The following is an 8,737-nucleotide window of genomic DNA, read 5'->3' on the forward strand; positions in this document are numbered from 1 at the left end:
AGGAATATTTGGGGGACAGATCCCAGAGAGAGCTGGGGGGGGGGGGGCAAGGCCAGAGAGGAGTTGGTAGAAGACGGAAAGACCACCAACCTGCCTGCGGTGAGTGACTGAAAGGCCCTTGGAGTTAGCTTCATCGTGGGAGATTCCAATGATTCTGAACGCTTTGGTTTCAACAGCGTGAAGACGAGCTAGGTGTGAGGCAGGAGCACCAGCCCAGAGCGGAGAGCAGTATTCCATTGAGCTGCATATGAAAGCCTTGTATGTGGTGAGGAGCTCAGGTGTGCCAAGGAAGGACTTCACACAACGGAGGATGCCCAGTCGGCGACTGGCTTTGGAGGCCAGATTTGAAATATGGTTTTCCCAGGAAAGATCATGGCAGATGTGAGACCATAGTGAGACCATAGTGAGACCCAAAAGCTTGAGTGACAGAACTTCTTGGAGAGGATTATTCAGAAAGTGGATGGGACAGTTGTCCAGTCGGTCTTTTCGGAGAGACATCGTAAGAGTGTGAGATTTGTCAGGATTGAAGGACATGTTCCACTTGTTTGCCCAGTCTGTGATTTTGTCCAGGACTGCAGAGAGTGAGGAGGCTGCAGACTGCCGATCTGAGGGATGAGGAATGGAGCGACAGAGAGTAGAGTCATCAGCAAAGAGATAGAGAGGATTTTCAAGAGTGTCAGAGAGATCATTGATGAAGACCAGAAAAAGCACAGGGCCCAGAACACTGCCTTGGGGAATTCCAGCCTGAACAGGAAGAGGAGATGAGAGAAACCCATTCAGGGCCACACGTTGACTATGACTAGAGAGGAAGTCAGCCAGCCATGCGTGGAGATTTCCATGTATACCAAAGGAGGAGGGTTTGGTGAGCAGAGCGGGGTGCCAGACCGTATCGAAGGCACGTGATATGTCAAGGGAGACAGCTCTAATTTCCTGTTTGGCTTTGAGGACCTCCATCCATTGTTGAGAAAGCAGAAGCAGCATGTCCAGAGTAGAGTGACCAGGTCTGAAACCAAATTGATGATCAGAGATCAAGCCATTGGAGAAGAGGAAAGATTTCATATCTGAAGCAATGATGGATTCCATGACTTTGCTGATTAATTGGGGGAAGGCTGATTGGTCTGTAGTTGCTAGGATCTGTTTTTGCACCTTTTTTGTGCAAAGCGGTGATGTTGGCTGATTTCCAAGCAGATGGAAGATGACCTTGAGCAAAAGAGAGGGTGAAGAGAACAGAGAGAGGGAGTGAAAGAGCGGAAGAACAGGATTTTAGGACCTGTGGGCTGATGCCGTCAGGTCCAGTTGCAGAATCAGAGTCGAGGGTTGACAGAAACTTTTCCACCTTGTCAGGAGGAAAGGACACAGAGTCCAGGAGCAGCTGGGTACGACTGGGTACAGTGGGTACAGAGAGGGATGGGTTTGGGACACAAGATTTAGAGGCAAACACAGAGTTGAGGCATTCAGCTTTTTCACGTGCGGAGTCAGCCGTATAGCCGTTTGAGGTGAGGGAGGGGATGGAGGGGGAACAAACACCAGAAACAGATTTGACCAGACGCCACCAGGATTTGGAAGAGGGAGACAGATAAGAGAATTCGGTCTTGAGATCGGAGAGATATTGTTTCCTGGCTCTCCTAAGGGTGGACACACACTTGTTTCGGGCTTTGTGAAAGGAAATTAGATTTCCTTCCGTTGGATTTGCTTTCCAGGAGACGAAAGCAAGTTGTTTCTGGGCAATTACCTCACCACAGGATTCCGTGTACCATGGATGGGAGGAAGGGTATGACAACTGAAGACGAGATGGGATAAATCTGTGCATGAGCGAGAGCAATTTACTTTGGAAGAATTCCCAGGATGAGTTGATGTCAGAGGCGGTAGAGATGGGAGACCAGTCCAGATGATTGATGGCTGCTTGAAGACCGTGCCAGTTGGCCTGAGTGAAATGCCAGACTGGTCGACGCTGAGGAGGCTCTCTGAGAATGGTCAGAGAGATGTCCACTTTAACAAGCACATGATCAGAAGAACCGATTAGAGCAGAAGAAGAGCAGCAGACATTTTCAGGGAAGTTAGTCATAACCAAGCCCAGAAGAGAAGATGCTCCGTTGACTGAGATCCGGGTCGGGAAATTTACAGATTGTGTCAGTCCCAGTGAGTCGCAGAAGTCCTTTGCTGAAGAGCCATGGCTGGTGTGAGAGGTACCCACACCCAGCCAACTGGCATGGTGACAATTGAAATCACCACATATGAGGAAGAGAGAGTTGGGATGGGTAGATAGAAGTTGGTCCATATTATCACACAGCGAGATGTAGTTGGAGTCATCACTGTTTGGTGGACGGTACAACACACATATGAACAAAATGTGGGAGCGAAGGGGAAGCCGCAACCAAAGGTATTCCTGGGGGTGAGGTGGAGAGAGGGCAGTGCATGGCGAGTGAGGAAGAGAGTTTTTTTTATAAAGATAGCAACCCCACCTCCAGGACGAGGCTCGGTCTATCATACCGGAGGAGGGAGAAACCTGGGAGAGATACCAAGGAATCAGAGACATCATGAAGGAGGAAAGTTTCTGTTAAGCAGATCACGTCTGGTTTGTCAGAAGCAACCTGTATGGAGAGATCAGTCAAGTTTGAGTGAAGGCCCCTGATGTTTGAGGTCCATACCGTTAATGAAGAGGAAGGGGGAGCATCGGATACAGAACAGGGGGGGGGGGGGGGAGGGGTAGGGTAAGATGTGGAAGAGGAGTAAGAGGTAGGGAGAGCTGTTGAAGGTGTGTCAGAGATTTCAGAATAGCTTGGAGAAAGGGAAGAATGGGGCGGACAAAAGGTTTGATGGTGATTGGGTGAGGCACAGTGAGGTGTTATTTGAGGAGGGGGAAGAGCGAGGCAGAAGGTTGGGGGAGATGAAGGTGAAAGTTGGAAGGGGGAAGATGCGGGGAGGATGCTTTGAGGATGAGGGGTGAGAGGGGAGTCTATGAGGGGAGGAGCGAGGAAGAGTCTCAGAGGGGAGGGGTGTGGGGGGAGTTTAGGAGGGAAGTGGAAAGGGGGGAGATTTGAAAGGGATGGTTGATGGGGAAGCTTTGGAGGGGAGGGGCAAGGGGGAAGATTTGAAAGAGATGGGTGATGGGGAAGATTTGGAGGGGAGGGGCAAGGGCGGTAGATTTGGAGGGGAGGGGTGATGGGGAAGTTTTGGAGGGGAGGGGTGATGGGGAAGTTTTGGAGGGAAGGGGGGATGGGGAAGATTTGGAGGGGAGGGGCAAGGGGGAAGATTTGAAAGGGATGGGTGTTGGGGAAGATTTGGAGGGGAGGGGCAAGGGGGAAGATTTTAAAGAGATGGGTGATGGGAAGATTTGGAGGGGAGGGGCAAGGGGGGTAGATTTGGAGGGGAGGGGTGATGGGGAAGATTTGAAAGGGATGGGTGATGGGGAAGATTTGGAGGGGAGGGGCAAGGGGGAATATTTGAAAGAGATGGGTGATGGGGAAGATTTGGAGGGGAGGGGCAAGGGGGTAGATTTGGAGGGGAGGGGTGATAGGGAAGTTTTGGGGGGGGAGGGATGATTGGGGAAGTTTTGGGGGGAAGGGGTGATGGGGAAGATTTGTAGGGGAGGGGCAAGGGGGAAGATTTGAAAGGGATGGGTGATGGGGAAGATTTGGAGGGGAGGGGCCAGGGGGAATATTTGAAAGAGATGGGTGATGGGGAAGATTTGTAGGGGAGGGGCAAGGGGGTAGATTTGGAGGGGAGGGGTGATAGGGAAGTTTGGTGGGGAGGAGGGATGATTGGGGAAGTTTTGGGGGGAAGGGGTGATGGGGAAGATTTGTAGGGGAGGGGCAAGGGGGAAGATTTGAAAGGGATGGGTGATGGGGAAGATTTGGAGGGGAGGGGCCAGGGGGAATATTTGAAAGAGATGGGTGATGGGGAAGATTTGGAGGGGAGGGGCAAGGGGGAAGATTTGAAAGAGATGGGTGATGGGGAAGATTTGGAGGGGAGGGCAAGGGGGTAGATTTGGAGGGGAGGGGTGATGGGGAAGTTTTGGAGGGAAGGGGGGATGGGGAAGATTTGGAGGGGAGGGGCAAGGGGGAAGATTTGAAAGGGATGGGTGTTGGGGAAGATTTGGAGGGGAGGGGCAAGGGGGAAGATTTTAAAGAGATGGGTGATGGGGAAGATTTGGAGGGGAGGGGCAAGGGGGTAGATTTGGAGGGGAGGGGTGATGGGGAAGATTTGAAAGCGATGGGTGATGGGGAAGATTTGGAGGGGAGGGGCAAGGGGGAATATTTGAAAGAGATGGGTGATGGGGAAGATTTGGAGAGGAGGGGCAAGGGGGTAGATTTGGAGGGGAGGGGTGATAGGGAAGTTTTGGGGGGGGTAGGGATGATTGGGGAAGTTTTGGGGGGAAGGGGGTGATGGGGAAGATTTGTAGGGGAGGGGCAAGGGGGAAGATTTGAAAGGGATGGGTGATGGGGAAAATTTGGAGGGGAGGGGCCAGGGGGAATATTTGAAAGAGATGGGTGATGGGGAAGATTTGGAGGGGAGGGGCAAGGGGGTAGATTTGGAGGGGAGGGGTGATGGGGAAGTTTTGGAGGGAAGGGGTGATGGGGAAGATTTGGAGGGGAGGGGTGACATTGGATTTTGAAAAGTGTACGATTAATGGGAAACGAACATTTATTGCAAAAAGAGTTTCTTGAGACCTTTCAAAAATACGTTTGAGGATGCTGAAGGAGGGGAGAGTGCTGGAGAGTTTAGGGAATGTATGAAAGAGGCACTGTAAGAGATGGAAATGTTTTTTTGGAATGAATAGATTTGGTGAGTAAGTCGAAAGCATCCTTTTATAGAGGAAGAAGAAAAAGGTGTTATAATATATGACAGAATACAGTTCTTCAGTTGAAACTTTAAACATTTTAACACAACGTGATCATGTGATCACGAACAACGTGGTCGAAGAACGAACGAACAAATAAGAACAACGAATAAACTAATTAGAGCAGAGAAGGGAAAAATGTTTTTTTTTTTTTTCTGAGTTGAGATTTTAAACAAGGAAGTATGGGGTGAAAGACTGGGACAAAAAACAGGGAACGAAAGTAATTGCAGCGCAATCGACGAACCGCTGATAGAAAAACAAGGCCCCAAGGTTGGACACGAAACCTACTAGGCCTCAGAATACGTGACACGAGAGTGTTGAGTTATTATAATGTTGTTATTATAATAATGAATACGAAATTTATTATTATAATAATGTTATTCGTTATTATAATTGTAGTTATTATAATAGTTATTATATTTATTATAATAATGATTATAATAAATATAATAATAGTTATTATAATAATCAATACGAAATTAACAAGAGTGTTATTATAATGTTGCAAATGAATGTAATTCGGTTGTTATATAGATCCGATGTTGTATATTTAGCGAAGAGTAGGGGAGTTATCGCCGGTGGTCCGAACAAATTACAAATCCCTGTCCTGACCACTGGGAAGGAAATGGCAAACAACCCAGCGTATTACACTCGCGCCCAGAAACTGCTCTGTCGAGTTTGTGGCACTTTTGATTGGTTGTTGCGGCTTGGATGGAAGTTTGATATTTACGCATTCCAACGTGAGGTCCCATATTGTAAGTGTTAGCACTGTAATATATTGGGGAATACAAAGTGTAGATGGTGCGACACACTCTGCACTACCGATCGGACCGATTGAAAGCAGCAGGTGCGAATTGCGGACATGAGTTCTGTTTAATTGTGCTGCTGGTGTCGATGGAAAGACGAGACAACCCCTTACAATGCCGAGTCTGCAGTCGCGCCACCGTCTAATGATTTGCTTCCAACTCGTTTTTAGCATTAATAGAAAACGGTGCTGTGGAATTCCTGATTGGAGCAGCTTGCCCAAACTAATAAGGGTTAAACGCGGTTTATCTTTAGAAGGCAGAACAGAAACATTTCAGGACGTCTCTGTGGCATGTCTTGACTCGAACGTTGGACAACTCTTCGCAAAATGAGAATGCGACCAATGTACATTATGGACAAAGAATGATCAGTTCCTCAGTCAACTCTTTCATGCCATGTCATGGTGGCCGAGTGGTTAAGTTAAGGCGTTGGACTTGAAATCCAATGGGGTTTCCCCGCACAGGTTCGAATCCTGTTCATGACGTTTCTTTTATTTATTTTTTAAATCCCAGCGCACAGATTGAGATTTCAGAAATTCAAGACATCCAGAGGCATTTTTGGGTACAATGCTGCAAATGGAGTTTTTAGGTCAGCTAGACCCTCCTGATTATGAAAGTACGTCTGCCCATACGATCGTTTTGCGTTAAGCACATAAATCGCAAACCAAAATGCCTGCCAATAATACAATTTTAAAAGTACATTTATTTAATGGTACATACTGTATATTGTTATGTATATATATATATATATATATATATATATATATATATATATATATATATATATATATATATATATATATATATACTGTATATGTATATATAACTAACCAAAGAAGCACACTAACCCTATTACATGACGCTGACATAATGTGCATAAATTATACCAACACATCACCTCCAAACTAGAAGGCAGTCGTGTGGTCAAACTAGGAGGCTCAAGTCTTTGCAGACTGAGATTAAACCTCTCCATGACATCATGTCACGCTGACATCATGTGCATAAATTATGTGTTGGTATAATTTATGCACATTATGTCAGCGTCATGTCATAGGGTTAGTGTGCCTCCTCAGTTAAATTTAATGTTCCTGACTGCAAACCTCCTAATTATTGATGAGCAGGGCAGAGACAATGTGTGTGCGTGGCAGGCGACACTTGTTGCTAACAGGTTGTGCAGCAATTGCTGGGGTAAGACTCAATCTGTGCCTTGCTTCCCAGTCAAGTTAGGGGGTTCAACGTGTGTACGTGTACGTGTATAATGTGTGCGTGCGTGCGTGCCCAGTTTTTGTGTGTCTGCGTTTTATTCAGAGATGGCTGAACGGATCTTCATCAAACCTTCAGAGGTTCATCAGTGAGTGCCTGGGAGTGTTTTAGGCAAAAAATAAGAATAATAAAAAAATTTTTAAAGTTCGTTTTTGTGAAGTTAAAAAAATAAATCGCTCGATAGTGCCGGAGCCTTTTTAAATTAATGACAGTTATATACAAGTACACATTCGCATAAATAAATACAAAACAATCACCAGACATTTGAATACAAATAAATCAAACAATTCCAGAAGTGTACGAATTTGGTAGTACGTCATCTTCATCTTCCTGATCGGCATCACACTTAACTCAGAAACGTGAGCCACATTCACTCAGAAACGTGAGCCACTCCCCTTCCTCTCCTGCCTCCCCCCTCCCCTTCCCCCCCCTCCTCTTCCCGCCCCCTCCCCTTCCCACTCCCCACCGCAACGCCGGGTACTTCTGCTAGTGTATATATATATATATATATATATATATATATATATATATATATATATATATATATATATATATATATATATATGATATAATATATATATATATACGTATATATATATATATATATAATATACGTATATATATATATATATATATATATATATATATATATATATATATATATATTTACACACACACACACACACACACACACACAACACACACACACACACACACACACACACACACACACACATAATTATATATTGTTACGGCACGGGGTTCAGGTCTACTACGAGGGGTTTCCTCCAGATCTGTGCCTGCGGCTGCTGCGCACGAATGACTTTGTACTTCGGCAGGTTGTGAACCAGCAACTACAAACACCAATTGGACTGTCGTGTGATATCTTACCTGTACCATGTGACGGTCCCAATCGGGGAATGTACCATACGTACCCTCCGGTGGTGTACCAAATTTATACGGTCGAGCAACTGTTGGCAATCGCTGGGGTAATGCTGATTCTGTTACGGCCGATCGCTAATCAGTGGGCGAACAATGGCGGATCAATGGAGGAAGAGACATTCACGGACAGAGAGAAAAGGAAATGTTTAACAATTTACAAATATTGATCGTGTAATTATTCAAAAGGAAAGAAAAAAGTACCGAGAAGCAGGAACCCTAGCTTATCCTATGCTTTATTACGATTACAACAAATAAACATTACTTGGGCCCAGCACACATTCACGGGGGAGCGGTAGGGGAAATCGAACGTTGGAAGCCTGTTAGCACAAAGGCCATGATGTTCCATATGCCTCTCCTCACGACGCCTTTTGTTCTGAGCTCACCGAACAAACACCAGGCCGGCAAATGGCAGTCCCCAACACGAGCAGGTAATGGCGATCCCAGCACAGACAGGCAGGTGAGAAGTGTCGGGAACCATGCAGAGTGAGTGCCAGGGACACGTGCAGAGTGAGTGCATCGGAAACTGTTCAGAGCGAGTGTGACAGGAACCATGCAGAGCGAGTACCAGGGAAACCGTGCAGATAGAGTGTGTCGGGAACCATGCAGAGCGATTGCCAGGGAACCGTGCAGAGCGAGTGCATCAGGACATGTGGAGTAGCACGTCGTGATCTCGTGCAAGGTAAAGTGATTGTGGTGCACTCGTGCAAGAAGAGGGAGTCCGGCAGTCAGCAGAGAGCAATGGATATGTGCAAATTGAGCAAAGTCCAAAGCGAAGAGGATAATGCAGGCACGTGCTCGGTGAAACCGGCAAAAAGAGAGAATAATGCATTTGCAAGGCCTTTTGTCAGGGCCCTGGCAAGTGGTGGGGCTGCTGCTCGAGGGTGACTGG

At 46.6% G+C, this 8,737-nt stretch overlaps 1 non-coding gene across 1 annotated transcript; it reads left to right on the forward strand.

Annotated features, from left to right (window-relative positions):
* Window positions 1-6,041: 6,041 nt before the first annotated feature.
* Window positions 6,042-6,128, forward strand: TRNAS-UGA (transfer RNA serine (anticodon UGA)). The gene has a single exon. It is a non-coding gene; the product is annotated as a tRNA-Ser (tRNA).
* The last annotated feature ends 2,609 nt before the right edge of the window (window positions 6,129-8,737 follow it).

The sequence above is a fragment of the Myxine glutinosa genome, unplaced genomic scaffold (assembly GCF_964187855.1).
Source record: "Myxine glutinosa unplaced genomic scaffold, kmMyxGlut1.1 SCAFFOLD_2221, whole genome shotgun sequence".
Lineage (NCBI taxonomy): Eukaryota > Metazoa > Chordata > Myxini > Myxiniformes > Myxinidae > Myxine > Myxine glutinosa.